Source organism: Phalacrocorax aristotelis, chromosome 3 (genome assembly GCF_949628215.1).
Source record: "Phalacrocorax aristotelis chromosome 3, bGulAri2.1, whole genome shotgun sequence".
Classification (NCBI taxonomy): domain Eukaryota; kingdom Metazoa; phylum Chordata; class Aves; order Suliformes; family Phalacrocoracidae; genus Phalacrocorax; species Phalacrocorax aristotelis.
In genome coordinates this window covers 112,191,829-112,207,531 of record NC_134278.1, presented here as the reverse complement: position 1 = coordinate 112,207,531, position 15,703 = coordinate 112,191,829, and positions in this window count along the sequence as shown.

The following is a 15,703-nucleotide window of genomic DNA, read 5'->3' as shown; positions in this document are numbered from 1 at the left end:
CAGATTAGACAAAAATCGTCAATGAGATTTGGCCCAAACAGGCTCTCATTTAGGAGCCAGTTGACTTCTATGAAAAATGTAGCCCATACACAATCATTCAAATGCAGGATTAAGTGCGCCTATAGTACGGCTTTTTCCTCAAGCGTGGGCTAGAAGGCCTACGGTAAATATAAAGTCACTTTTGGCTGCTCCCTGAAGTTACAGGGAACAGACTCCCAAATTAACTCTTCCCTCACTTTACTATGTTACTCTTCAAAAACAATACAGGATCCAAACCGTACTTGCAGCAGTTTCTGTACGTGTAAACAGCAAAACTGATAACATCTAATCAGCCTCTTTGCCAAGGCAAGACAGCAAGAACTTCTTGCTTTATAGCATTAAAAATGCTTTGTAGTTATGTAGGACTTTTCATGCGAGGACATCAAAGTGCATTACAGGTATTAATTAATTAGGTTTCACAACACCCTTGTGAAGTATTTATGTCCATTTTACAAACAAGGGACTGAGGCAAAAAGCAGGGATGTGACTCCTCCAGGGTGGCACGACCGCTCCGAGGTGGGACGGGGGCCGGGCACAGCCGTGTTGCAGCCAGCACCACTGCTCCCACCCTTGCTGGGGTGTGGGGAAGCCGTACCCAGCCTCGGTGTGAGGCTGGGAGATGGCTCTACCCTTGGCCCAGGTCTCTCCTGCCGCATCCCACCTGCATTGCCGAGGAGCGGCCATGCCAGGAAGGGCAGTGCGGAGGCTCCCCGGCTGCCCTTGCTCTGCCCCAGCAGCCGCCTGGCCTGTGCCTGAGCTGGCACATCCTGTTCTGCAGCCAAGCAGCAGGACAGACGTGGTGGGGTGGCGTAGGAGTGGTGTGAGGCCGAAGGCTGTGATCCTTTCCATGCGGGCTTGGGGCTCTTCACCCCACTCCATCATGTGGCATAGCCGTGCCCGGAGTCACCAGGTGCAAGACTTCAGTCCTTTAGACTATTTCCTAAAGCTGGAACTCTCTTGACGCTGTTGGGAATAGGCAGAGTTTCCCCAGGAGCCCGCCAGCCCGCTGTCAGCCATGCTGCCCACCTCGGCTCACGCCAGAGCTCAGGGACAGGCTGCTCCTCCGACAGCCCAGCTCTTCGGAGGCTCTGGCCAACACCGGGCGTGCTCAGCTCCTGTCTCCTTGTCGCCTACAGTCCCTGCCAGTCCTATCAAAAAAAAAAAGGCCAAGAAGCCACTGCCACTGCCCTCTCGTTCAGCAGCTGCGTGGCTGAGAGGAGCCACTGTGCAGGCAGAGCTGAGGATTTCCCCTCAACGTTGAGCAAGGCACCCAAATCCACTGGGAAAAGGGATGGCGCCTTGTGTCTCTACCTCCTGGTGGGGCAAAACCTCCCGGTGGGGCAGTGTGAGCAGGCCCAGGAGAGACGGATTTGGGCAAGGGAAGTGCACAGGTCTGGGGCTGAGCATGAGCAGCCGGCTTAGGAGGCAGCCGGGCTGGAAGCCACTTTCCCAACAGGAGGAATGTGGGGGAACATTTGCATGCCACTGCTCTGCCTTCCTGCTCCAGCGGCAAGGTATGCCTGCCTCTCAGGAAACTGCCCCAGAGCCCTTTGATCAGCAGAGAGAATAATGGAAAAAAATTGATTTAATAGAGGTCAAATTAACATAGATTCCATTGGCTAAATGGGGAATATCTTAAAATAGAAGATGTTCCTTAAGAAAAAAAAAAAAATCAGATTAAGACCAGATGAGCCTTGTCCAACTAAGAAGCATAAAATGTTCTTCCCAGCACGTTGTGGTTATTTTGTAATAACCATGCATTACACTGATATGCCTATGTAATTGCATACAGGGAGAACAGGAGCAGCGTGTAGTATAAAATTGCCAGACAACATCAGCTACCATGAAGTACCTATTCGTAGTGGTCCACATTTTTCCTTTAGCTTATACATCAGTAATTCCCTTCCTTGTGTCGTTTTACCTAAGATCTTTTTTTTTCCACCCAAGATTTGACCCCATAAGTTTAGGGAGAGGGAAGCGTCCTAGAAGACTGTCTCATTGTTTCATTCACTCTCCTTGCATTTTTAATGCTTAATCTACTACAGACTGTAAATGAAAGATGCCAGAAGATACCATAGTATCTGCTTTCAGTTCTCCTTGATCTCACCCAAGTTTTTGATGTCTTAACTGAATTGAAACATGGAAATTCCTCTAAAAGCTGCATAACTGTTAAAAAAAAAAAAAGACAACAAATCCAGTTGGCCAAGGCACAGTCTTCAGGCCCTGGTTCAAACACAGCGTTTAAGCACTTGCTTAACCTAATAATTGAAGTCAATGGGATTTCAAGCACTTTGCTGAAATGGGAGATTTTGTGGACAATGTTTGTGCCAGTACATTTGTAATACAGAAACAAAGTCATGCCAGGTTTATTTTGGCTCCAGCTTTCTTTGTGGTGGTGATTGACAAATCCACAGAATTGGACTAATCCCAGAGAGGTGATGACTACAAGAGATGCGATGACAAGAAATAATAAATTTTCAACTGGCAAACTCTTTAACTTGAGCAGACTGAAAACCTCTACGTAAGGGAACAAAGAGGTCTGGTTATGCTGATAAATGCACTCTTTTCAGGAAGACCTCCAGTTAATCAGCAACTAATGTGCTGGGACAGCTAAAAATTTTGGAGCAAATCCTTTTGTAAGTAGTGTAACTACACCAAAGCTTTTGGAAACGTGCAGGTTTACATCACTCGATAGCCTAGTCACATAATCTTATAATCACTTTGAAAAAGATTCATTTCCTGGAGAAAAAATTTCATGCCTTTGCATTGCAGGCAATAGGACAGAGCTCAGCATAGTAATGGATTTCGTGTCTGTTGCTGGAGGTTGTCCAAACCCACCCCACTAGCCAATAAATCACTACCTAATAGAAAAGATGCACAGAAACAGATTACAACATCGAGGACGGAACCAGTACGGTAGGAATTAGACTGACAATGTCCATACGTAGGGTGTGGTGTCAAAAGATGATTTTACAGCCTGCCCCCACTTGCCCTTCTCCCTCTTCTTCCTCCTCCCGCCGCTCCTCGCTGCTTGATCACTCCCTTCATCCTCTGTGCCGGCTCCAGTACCTACCTGGTCACATGGAGAGTGAGGTTGACTCACTAACCCAGCAAGAAAAACCCCCAACATTTTTTGGTTGGGTTCATTTTTTCCTATTTTAATGAGTTGACTCATTACAGCACCATCAGCCAATGCAAGCGGGGAGAGCGTGGCCAGGGGGAACCTCGGTCCTACTGAGGACATGGGCAGTTATTCCAGCTTTGACCACCTCATCATACCATACCTTGACTGTGCCGTGGCAATTTCCACTTTACTGACACAGGGTAACATGGGCAAGTTATTGCCGGTACATCAAAGAGCTGGAAAAAATTAATCAACAGCACCTCCGAGCTATTAGGCATAGGCTGTAGTTAGATAAAATCATAAATAATGAAATCCCGTAAGGATATTGCACAACAAGTATTGAAGCAAAGCTCAGAAGGCTCTTCTTCACTGAATTTGGGCATTTTCCTTCCACAGAAGACATAATTTTCTAAAAGCAATTTTTTTTTTTCTTTTTGCACAGCAAACTCACGCTGGGCAGAGGCGGGAAGGGCCCCAGCCATGTGATGTCAGGATAAATATGTGGGAAGCCAATGCAGCAGAAAATCCAGCCAGAGGAATGTCTGGAGCAGAGCGAGTGGCGCAGGAGCGGGCTGGCTGCCTCTCCCACCGTCCAGGGCACCCGCGAGGTGCAAGCGAGTGCTCAGGCTCTGGCCAGGGCCGAGGTCTGGGTGGGACAGCAGCCTACCTGCGTAGCCTCAGCCTGAGGTTTGTCTCCAGCTCACCCACCTCTGAGGGGATGCCGTCCCAAAACATGTGTTCCCCTCCCAAGGGCATGCTGAGGGCAGTGAAATGGATGAGCCTGTCTATCTGATGCAGCAGCAATTAGCCTGACCTTTAATGAAGGATTTTAGCACCTGAGTGTAGGAAACCTTAACAGAAGACCTTTGTATTAGACACTGCAAGTTTGTTGTAAGCAACAAGTAACAAGAGCAGATTTAGAGATAAAGATAATAAAAAGCACTGCATTCCCTTGCCCCAAAGCCTATAAATCAAGACTTTGGCTCTTCACTGCAGAAATGCTCTCAGATGTAATTGGAAGCAGGCAGCACCGATCTGAAACACTTCGTCGAGCTCAGTTGGCGACGGCTTGGGTGAGGAGGTTTCCAGCACTCCTTGAGAAGAGGCTCCCCCTTCCTAATTAACTGGTCAGTAACTTGAAACCTTGTACCACCACCCTGCCTGTCCATTTTATCTGAAGCTGCCCAGGGGTTCAGCAGCAGTGAAACATGCCTCGAGGCACATGGATGAGAAGGTCCCTGTGGGCTCACCACCATCTGCATGCTGGATGGGCAAGGTGAGGCATGGGGCAAAGGCACCTGGGTTAGTGAAGCCACAGGGCAAATGGCCCTGTGTGCAGAGGAAGAGGAAGGACTCCTCTGAGCCTGCTGATCCTTGCCACTGTGTGCCTGGAGTAGGGAACGAGTGGTGCCACCACCATACAAACAGCGTTTCCTCCCCATGCACAGCATACCCAAATCAGCTGCCCTTCTGGGAGACCACCCCTGGCTTTGCTCCACTGGGGGAGGAGTTCCTGTCACCTCAGTCCAGTCATGATGCTGGAGGATCCTCTATGACAAAGAAGAGTCACCTACTCAGTTTCTTCACTCTGGATAGCATCCATCCCTCAGAGCCCCATCTATGATGGCTTAGGTGTCAAGCATGGTTTGAACTCAGAGCCCAAACAGCTCTCTGAAAGATATTTGTGCAGGAAAGTTATGCTGGCATAAGAAAAATCATCAGTTTAACCCCATAATACACATCATATGGATATTCTTCAGTTTAGCTGTTGCTTTGGAAAGTGCTTAATTCAAACCGAAAAGGCCTTAATACTATAGTTATATATCAGTAATAAACAGTGAAGCTTGCCATGGAGAAAGGAATGAGCAGAGCAAGTAGTTCTGCAAAGCACCAGTGCCAAGCCAGATCAAGCCATTAGAATTTATTGCTGCTATTATCTGTGTGAAGTATATTTATGACTCCCCTCCCCATTGCTCTGGTATCTTCGAATCTCACAATATTTGTATATTCATTCCCACAACATTCCTGTAGGTAAGGAATTTGCAAACAAGAAGCCCAATATTGGACCTTCTCCATGCAACATGGAGCAGGATTTGGAAGGTGAGGAAACTTCAGAGACCTTCAGCAGTTATAGGTACATCCATGAAAATTAACTAAGTAATGTGATGTAAGTAGTTGGGCTATCCGCAAGGTAAATAACTAAATTCCTCTGGGTTGGGCTGCACAAGAGTTCAGAATAGATGATGACAGTGAGTCTTTATCACTTTAAATATACCTCCGCTTGCAACCTAAGCAACCCTGATCTGAGACTCCTTGACACAGGATAGTTGGAGGCATTGGAAAATGAAAGTCCTCCAAGCCCTGAGAATCATAATAGTAAGGGGAAATAATAAGCAAATTTGTATAAATGAAGGTTTGATAATTTTGGGTTTAAAATAGTCCTTAAATTCTGTCCCTAATTCCTCAACGCCTCATTTACTATCCATTACTTTCTGAAACTACTAATCTCATCTAAAACAGTCAAAGGGACTAACACAAAACCCAGGATAAACGAAATGGCGTTCCTTTTCTGTTTTTCAGAAAGCTTTCACACTGATATGGGGCATTTAAATTTTCATGTCATTTTTGCCTAAAAGTTTTACAGTGACATCGATTGCATTGTATGCCAAAATGAAAATAACATTTTTTTTCCTGTCCTTTGAACATGTGATCTTCTAGTGGAGGACACCCTTGAGCGGAGCACTGCAGACTCGGACAGTTTGCAGGCTGAGGCTGTTATCTGCAGGAGGGTTTGCAGTCTGTCGATGGCCGCTGGGAACTGCTCCTCTTCCATGCCAGTCCCTGGGACCTGACAGATGCCCCTGGGCAAGTTTGGCCTCAGTTCTCCACACTGTTCAATGATGATAATTATTAATACTTACCTTCGTGAGCTTAATTAATACTTGTAAAGCACTTTGAGATCCTTGGATGAAAGACTGTCAACAGACAAAATATTTTTACAGTGACTGTCAAATTAAGGTCCTCTGAGCTTCCTCAGCAATTGAAGGGTTAATTAGCTCATGCCAGGAGCTGCCAGCCCCACCAGACAGAGTGCTGGTGATGAAGGTGCCCATCCCTGGCCTCTCCTCACTGCAGCATCTTTGTTGAAGGGAACTCCTTCCCTATTCACACCTTGGCTTTAGGAGATAATGTCCTTAGTCCTTACAATCCACACACACACACACAGAGACATGCACGCATCTTCCACCTGGTTGTGTCGTAACCATTTCCCTCTCCCTGGCGTGCATCCCCCCTCCCGGCTGGTGGGAAGGCAGGTATCGAGCTCCTGCTGCAGGAGCTGGGGCACGTAACTTTCCCTCCGTGCATGAGGGTTGTGAGCACTGCTCATCCCTTTGGCAAGCCCTTTTCATCCACAGATGAGAACCTTCCTGGAAAAGCCCAAGAGGACGGCGCTGGAGCAATAGGCAGGTGAACGTGCTCTTCAGCTAGCGAGGCACTACCCAGCTCGCTGCAGGAAACCAGCTGTGTTTCCTGGGCAGGTCACAGTGTGGTACTGCACACAGGACGAAGGCACCCATGGGTAAACCCTGCATTCATGAGGCATAACGCAGTGTCTTTATATAAAAATAAGGGAAACCTGCTCCTCCCTTGGGGACCCCATCCTTGGGCACCACACGGGAAATCAGAAATGATGATTTTAGCAAAAATTTTAGCTCCCTTGGTCATGGTTTTTGTCAGACACCACAGTTGTACTCTTAAAGCTGAGGCGAGCAAAAGGCCACGGCACAGTTTGCCTTTGCACCCTTTGCCCTTCTTGGCATCGTCACGGTGGGCAGCTCTCAGGAGTGGTGCCTGCAGACCCCGCTCACTGGGGCTTACGCAAGGCTGAAACAGCTCATGAAAAGCACATCAGCTGCTACACAGGCAAAACATCCTGCCCCAAGGATTCACAGCATCGTGCTTGTAATTGTTCAGCTTGGCACAGGTCTGCAGAGGGGGAAAGTTGTTAAGACCTGGAGGTGGCTTGTGAGAAAATAAGGGGTGTCCTTGCCAGCAAAACCAGGGAGAGGACCAAACCTGGGGCAGACGGTGGCAGCTGAGCTCCCCAAAGCTGTGGTGCATTTCTGCACTGCCAGCAGCCTGGCCAGGCAGCCCTGCACCATTCCCCACTGCTTATGTGAAGGAGACGAGAATGGCTGCGTTTCCACTGGTGATGGTATTTGTTTATCTTCTGTGTATTGTTTTTTTAAGCTGGAATGGGGAGATCTGGTTTGTTGGTTTCCTTTCTCAGCTCTTTCTCTGAGTGTGCACTAACACAGCCCCACACTGCCTGTGGCCGGCACAACCGAGTTTGCCCGCCTCTTGTTCACAGCTTTCCTGTTGCACAGAGGATGCCCAGCTTTTGCTGGGCTGGTGTTTGCCTTGGCAGAGCACGGTGCACTGCTGGGTGAGCCCAGCCCTGGTGCACCCCTTCCCTGCACGGACCACAGTCATCCCCAGCAGTGGCTCCCCAGGGACTGTCTTCCAGCTGAGCATCATGGCTCTGGCACTGAAAGAGGCACGCAGGATGTTTCACCCCTTCCGCTCTCCAGAAGTATTTAATGTCAGAAAGCATGAATCAGGTACTCGAAGCTCTGCTTTCTGGTCAGCCTTTGCCTGGGAAAAATCCCCAACCATAATCAATTGCTCCTTTGCCCGGGTAGGAAACACTGAAATTTGACGCATGGGATTTTAGACCGCACTTGGTATGCGTATATTTACCAAAAGGTAGCATCTTATGCCCCAGGTAATTGCCCTTTGAAGCAGCCTGAGGAAGGAGCATGAAGGTTTCTTAGAACATTAAAAGTAGTAGTGAAAGTCACAGGGCCTTTTTCCTTTGTACACTCGAAGCCGAATTTGAGCAATAACCCTTCTGATGTCTCGGGGGGGAGGAGATGTGACGTCTTGAGGTAAACCACACATCCCGTAACTACCACTGTGCCGTTCGTGAGCACTGCCTCACTACAGAAAGTGGCAGAACTGCTTTTCAGCAAAAGTCACCACGTTTTTCAGAGGGGAACGATTCCAGTCAGAGAAAGACCGGGTGGCAGGGAGGAAGAAAACCCGACCGCAGTAAAGCAGCCATTGAATCTGAAAGGAAAAAGACGTCAGCATCTCCGGCAGGGGCTCTCCTATTTTCCTGGTATCTTTGCGAACCATAATTATGTGGAAAGAAGTCGTGGGTGGGACTGGCTTACTTACTGACAAGCTGAACTTTATAACCTAATGCCGTGACGTTGCAAGGGTTTGGCTCGCCTGCCTAATGGGACCTGCAAACTTGAGGAGGTGGTTCAGGGGTGGGCACCCACCTTCATTAACCTTCACCCAGGTGATGGGGTTGAGGCAGTGCTGGAGCGAGGGTGCTGGCTTCCGATCGGGCCAAGGCTCCCCGACTGGGAGGCAGCCAGGTGATCGTGGAAATTCAGGTGCAGATGGTCAGGGAGAGCAGAGGAAAGGTCTAGCTCCTGCAGGAGCTGAGCTCCATCCCATCTACTTTTCCAAGACAGGCCTAAACAAGGATGGAAAGCCCAGGGAAAGGATAATTTGGAGCTCCTGACCTCCTTGGTGAGTCAGAGGTGTGCAGGGATTCATGGAGGAGAGCTCAAGGGAAAGCTGATACCAAGAGTTGCAGGTGAAGACCAGGGTCTCTTGCGGTAGAATTTGTACCCGGTAGAGTCTGAGGTGAATGGTGCAGCTTGTCAAAACTCTAAATCCCTCTGAGGTGGCCCCACTGGGACCCATGGAAAGGAAACTGGAACCAGCAGAAGGGACTTGAAGGACCTTGAGCACCTTGAGGTGGAGCCTGGAGGCAGATGCAGTGCCACCCTTGACCTCCCAGGTTAAAACGTTGCAGCGAGATGGCTGACAAGAGCCCAGCTGAGGGACGGATGTTAGGAGAGCTTCCCAATCCCTTGCTAGGTCATGTTCCACCCCTCATCCATTTAAATAAACATTAGCAGAACAGTGAGGTGGACAAGGAATGATGACTATAGGCAAGGTTTGAGTTGTATACCTGGTCTCTCTCCAAGTCTATGACTGAAATAGAAGTCTAAATATATCTGTAGTTGAGGACTGAGGTGTCCTGTCCAAATTAAATAAGGATATACAGCCCCGGTTTGGCGTGGAGAGCTATGGGTTAGGTCTGTGCTGAGGAAAAGCTTACCATCATTGGCTACACTAGAGGTTGCTTTTTGGCTCTTTAAGAGCAGCATTTTGCTAATCACTTCTTCTAATCTGCAACTTTTGGTCCCTTGCTGTCCCTTCCCATCACTGTTCTTCAAACAAGCTGGGTGGGGGGAAATGTGACCATCATCTCATTGATACATATCCAGTTCTTGTTGGTACCTCTGGCGGGGCAGCAGGTGGATCACCACTTGCCTGGCTCTAAAATCTGGGATAACTCTATTTCTAATGTCACAAGACTGAATGGTTTTTCCTGACATCTACTGTCTGCACCTCTTTCCTGCCCGCAATAACTGAGTGCTGCAAGGATAGGGGATCCTGGGTCAGCACAACACAGCACCTGTGCCAGGAGGGAGACACCGGCGGCGCTGCCGGGCGTTTTTGCTCCCTCTCATCCCATGGCCGCCCAGCCACCTGGCAGTGGGGTTGCCTGCACTGCTGGCAAAGGCGCCGGTGGTGTCTGATATGTTGATGCCCAAGTTTATAGGCTCCCCCGAGCACAGGGATGTTTAGGTGGCTGAACCTCCTCCTGTTGTTTTAAGGGTTCTGGTGAACAGTCAAGAACAAAAGCTAAGACAGCCAGTTCCCGTTTGTGGGCACGTCCCTACATTTCAATGTGGCAAATCTGGTGATGTAGCAAGTGAGAGCCTTCTGCCCCAGGGCTGCTAAAAGCTTTTTTTTTTTTTTTTTTAAAAAAAAAAGGAAAAAATAAAAAAGAAGAAAACCAAACTGTCAAGACTTCGAAGAAAATAAGAAAAATGCCAGCATAGATGGGCTCTGGGACTGGGACTGGGCTTCTGACTACGCCTGCACATAGGAGAACCTGCAGGCTGAGATCCGGGCCCTTTGAAAGCTACTAGGGGCTTTTCATTTGGTCATTTGACAAACTCGTACTTAAGGAGAAAGGAAGAAAATGCCAGTGGCTTTTGCTGCCATCATGAATAATTTTTTTGCTCTGATACCATTTTATACTTTTCTCCCCAAAAGTGAGTACCCCACTAGCTGAAGTGGAAGATGTTGGCTCATAGGACAGTGTTTATCAGTGGAAAAGGACAAATTTAGTCAATCTAGTCTAATACTTTCCGCTACTGTAGGCTGTGGCCGTGGCTAGTGGGAACCTGAGCCTGACAGGCTGCGCACCCTCACCGGGGCCAGCCCCTGGCATTGACAGAGCAGGTTCTCACATGCCAGGTCCCCATGGGCTCACAGGTATGCATGTGTTCAGGCATGTGGGCATACACGCGTGTGCCCTCCCTAGAAGTGCCAGAGGGTGTTTGTGCTGAGGCAGATCCACTCTCGGGCTTGCTCTGGGGTCCCAGAGCTGCACCAGGGCGGCAAAGGTCAGCCATGGGGACCCTGACAGTGCCTGCGCAGCGTCCCACACTGCCTCAGGGACCCAGCCATCAGCTGGCGGGCTCCGGGATGGGGCCAAACCTCCATGGTTGCTGCAGTTGCCAGCATAAGGTCACAAGCCCAAAGGCAACATGCACAAGTTGCCTCATATCATGGGTGGTGGCACCCTTGCATGGCAAGAGAGCAAGCTGCCACTTCTTTGGGGTACTGAATGCAGCAGAGGTGTGACTGTTGGCAGTCTTGAGCCCCTGACCCTCGTGATGTGGTGGTTAGCTGTTCTTGGTGGGACCCTGGTGGCATTCTCACCCACCTGGACAGTCTGCCTGTCCTCTTCCTCCAGCTGATGGGTCCTCCTACTCCCTCCTCCCAGCCCCAGCCTCAGGCTTCGCAGCTTGTCACAGCCTGCGCCAGCACTGCCGGCAGTGGAAGGGCAGCAGTGAGAGAGCGGAAGGGACTGGGCTACTTGCGTATGTCTTCTTGCTTCTTGTCTGTTTATTTATGTGCAGCCAGCAGTGGGGCCAGCTCTGCTGGTGAAGTAGAGTCTGCCCCTGAGTACCTGGCTGTGCGTGTCAAACCAGGCACCTTAAATGAGAAGCCATTAAAAAAAAAAAATAAGGCAGATAGATAGCCTCCTTGAATCCACACACAATAGTGTCAGTGGGAGAGATCTGTGGCATGCACCCAGCTGCAGAGCTGATATGCAGAAAGCCAGCAAGCAATCTTCCTCTTTGTTTTACAAATAGGTATTGCCTTTGGAAGCAGGATCAGTTGTAACATACTTATTGCGAGAATGAAAGACAAAAAAGCAGAAGTCTTTGCCAAGAGCAAGTGAAATGGGCATGCTTTTTAAAGAACTACCACAGGACCGATTACCTTTCCAAGTAATTAAACATTGTGAAAGGTTATTAACATGCTGATAATAGACAGCTTTGCAAACTGCCAGCACAGCATGATCTGACAGAGGATGGCAGGATGGCAGAGAGCAGGACTCCTCCACCTTCGGGGCTTTGTTGGATGCACCCGTAGGGACCAGCTCACACCCAGCCAGCCCAGGAGTTCAAGGGTCTCAAAACTTCATCTGCCCCTGAATGGCTGCAGGATTCACTCTCGCTGGCAGAGGGGCTGCGAGACTGTAGCTGCCCGCGCTGGATCGGCCCTCCTGTGGCACGCCCTGGCCCGGGGCAAGGCAGCAGGTGTCCGCCAGCAGCCCAGGGCCTGTCCCCACTTGCAGCCCGATGCAGGTTAACGAGTATTATTTCTCTTTAAACTGACTTGCGTTCGCAAACAACAGCTCTTATTCTGGACCCGCTGGTATTTTAATGCGTGTTGGTTGTTAAATGCGCTGTGGAAGCAGGCTTACCGAGAGATGGGATGCATTTCCCTGCAGCCACGTGGACATGGGTGCTGCCAAAACTGAGCCTGCTGAGCACTCCCACCACTGTCCCACACCCCTTTGCCAGCTCCCGAGGGTGGTCCAGCATGTTTACCCAGGCTCTGCCATCTCACTTTGGGAGCGCTCTTCCTACGCATCACGTCCCCATCTAAACAGTCGCCTGCAGCCAGGGGCTACACTCGCTGATCCCAGCTTCCGGGGAGCTCCAGCATTTGCGTCATGGCCCTGATGATCAAACCCTAGGATCACATCCTAACCAGTGGGACAGTAGGTGGGCAAATGCTTGTCCAGAGCAACTGCCTTCTGGTCCTTCCTTGAGACCCCAGGTGGAAAAGCTCTACTTTCTCCTTGTCTTTCCAGCAGCAAGGGGAAGAAGATGGAAGAAAGAAAAGTGCAGGTTGTGGTGGAAAGACTCAGTAATATCCTGGGCAAGAGCATCCTCGTAACCCTCCAAAAGCTTGCCCAGCATTATAAACACTTGATACCTTTTCCTGGACTCAGTGTTTCTGTTGGCATAATATCATGCATGGCTTTAAAGGAACTTTACATATAGATTATGTGTAACCTGAGCTTCTAGGTCATCCTGCTGCTTTCAAAAACCCCATTCTATATTCCTGAGCAAACAAGGAGTTTATTATGGGAGGTGTTTGGACTGGGGCATTTAAGAAATACTGCATAATAGCAGTCTCCACCTCACCTTCCAGAGCATTTGGCTGGTATTGCTGGTACTTAAGTGTCATCAGGATAAATACAGAACTAAAACAAATTGGGGTAGTTCACATTTTCCTGCTGTGACTCTTTTGGGCTTTCCATGGGCTTGGGCAAAGAGCATGGTACTGCCTTACACATGGATCGGGCTCCCTGTAAGCACAAAAGGCTAGGAGCATGATTTCAAAATGTGCTGCCATGAAACAAATGGCCTTGGTTATAGACTTCAGGCAGCCACTCTTTGCAGCATAAGCAATGTTTCAGCTTCATGGTACCACCAACAAGGTGTCTGGGGAAGCAAGAAGCTGAGTCCCAGCTACTCCATGCTACATAATGGCTTATAATGCTGCAGCCAGCCGTGAATGGCCAGGCCCACTGAGACCCGTGCCCGTGGGTCCACAGGGGACAGGAACCTCAGCCTGGTGGGAATGCCACCATGCTGCATCCCTGAGTGAGGCTGCACAGGTGTGGGTTTGGTTTCATGCACTGGCACAGCCCTGTGCCACCCTTTACGCTGGATCACTGGGGCAGAGCCTGTCCTGGATGGCAAGAGAGGAAAAACCCTCTCCTAAATACTCAGATGGATCCTTGATCCATTTTTTTCTCCTAATTGCACAAAATCTCAGAAAGCATCAGTGCTCCAAACAGATGTTTCTTTACCAGATTTCCTGGTTTTGGCTGGGATAAAATTAATTTTCTTCCTAGTACCTGGTATAGTGCTCTGTTTCTGATTTCGAATGACAATAATGTTGATAACACGCTCATGTTTTAGTTGCTGCTGAGCAGTGCTTACACTAAGTCAAGGACTTTTCGTTTCTCATGCTGCCCTCCCAGCGAGAAGGCTGGGAATGCATAGGAAGGTGGGAGGGGGCACAGCCAGCTGACCCCAGCTGGTGAAAGGGATATTCCACACCTTATTACATCATGCTGAACACAAAACTGGGGGGAGTTGGCTGAGGCAGGGCACAGCCACTGCTCAGAAACTGACTGGGCATTGGTCAGCAGATGGTGAGCAATTGCACTGTGCATCACTTGTTTTGTATATCCTTTTATCATCATTATTATTACTTTCCCTCCCTTTTCTGTCCTATTAAATTGTCTTTATCTCAACCCATGAGTTTTACCTTTTTTCTGATTCTCTGTCCCATCCCAGTGGGATGGGGGGTGTGGGGCAAACGGCTGTGCAGTGTTCAGCTGCCCGCCAGATTAAACCACAATACCAGTGATGCCAATGGACAAAGGGGCCCAGGAAAATGGGAAGAGGTGCTCGATTACAAGGACACCCACCCACCACCAGTCCACACAGGGACAGCAGCTAGCTCCCAGTGGTGCTGCCCAGTCTGCAAAGCCTCTCCCTCCCTCCAAGGCTTTCAGCAGTGCACGGGTCACTACAGTAGGCAGGAGACAGAAAGGACACTTTACAGGTTCAGTCAACAAATTATTCTACCTTTGCGTCTCAGCTGTCTGTTCTGCTCGCTCGCCGAGTAAGCTGTGCTGAAATCCCACCACCGCCTCGAGCCACGTCCGCAGGCGCTGTGCTAATCAATATTACTTGCTGGAGAAAGTAAGTCTCACTTATTGGCCACACATTCCCCTGAGTGCTTGTGTCAAACTCTTTCATGTCAGCTGAAGGGAGGCTTACCAGCAGAAAGGTCAAACTGCCTCAACTAGATCCGAGCTCAGCCATTAACTTGAGTGTGTTTATCTGCCTCCCACTACCAGGAGGACTATTTGTGTGCACCACACGCCTCCCTCCTCCTCCTCACTGCTGTGCTGCCAGGGAGTGCTTTGGAGGGGCTGAAACACTCAAGGAGGAACAATGAGCTGTCTGATAAGCTCAGCTGGGTGATCCACTTGGCCAGCACAGAGTGCTTCAGAGAATAACATCCAAAACCATGCATTACAAGGTTACGGGCTGGTCCCGGCTCCTGCCAGCCTAGGCTGCAGTGGCACCATAGCAGCACGGCCGTGGGCCTGATCCTGATTGTGCCTCAGCACAGATATTCAGGCTAGATGCTGCCCTTGGCCTCTGTTCAGCTGAGCCACAGGGGTGCTGACAGCAGTGGGTTTTACTGCTCCTGAGGTAGGTTTTCGGTCCTTTCCACTGCTCTGAAACAAGAAAATGTGTTTGTGGAGGCCCTGCTCGCAAAATACAGCAAGAAAATATTCAAGTCCCTTACTGGACTGGGTAATGAGGAAAGAGGAAAAAGCTCCACAGGGTAAGGCTCCCATCCCCTACAATGCTGCCTGTGGCAGCGTCTGTCTGTGCTGCCCTGGCAGTGCTGCCCGGGATCTCATGGGGAAGCCCCTGGGCTGCGGTGTGGATGAGCCTCAGTGGGCCCTTTGGCTGCTGGGACCGGAGGTGGCGTCTCTACAAGAGATGGGAGCAGGGCAAGGCAAGCTCTTGTGTTGCTGAGACAGGTTTGGAGCTGGGCAAGCACAGGTATCAAGATAAGACCGTTCATCTCGTGCCAAGAGGTGTCTAGAGCTCAACTCCTGGGATCTCTATTCCCATCTCTCACATCCTGCGTACTCTGGGGCTAGGAGAGAGCTTGCTTGTCCCTAGGCTGGTATCTCCTGAAGCTGTTTTCTGCTTCCCTACACCAGCAAAATGCCATAAACTGTGCGTTGTGGTCACTTTTAATAAGCCCTTGATCCCAATCCATTCCTTGCACCTGCTGCTCAGTGGGTTGGGAGGATCTTTGTTCTGGAGTGCTTTAAGAGGGCTGAAGCTGTTTCTGCTTTGAAGTAGCGTTTGGCTTTGTTGGCGTCTGGGATCTCTGCAGAGCTGACCCTGCGTGGATCCAGCAGGCCCACTGGCTATGGCACCACACCACGGCTGTGCCACGAGCCTGCCTGAGCAG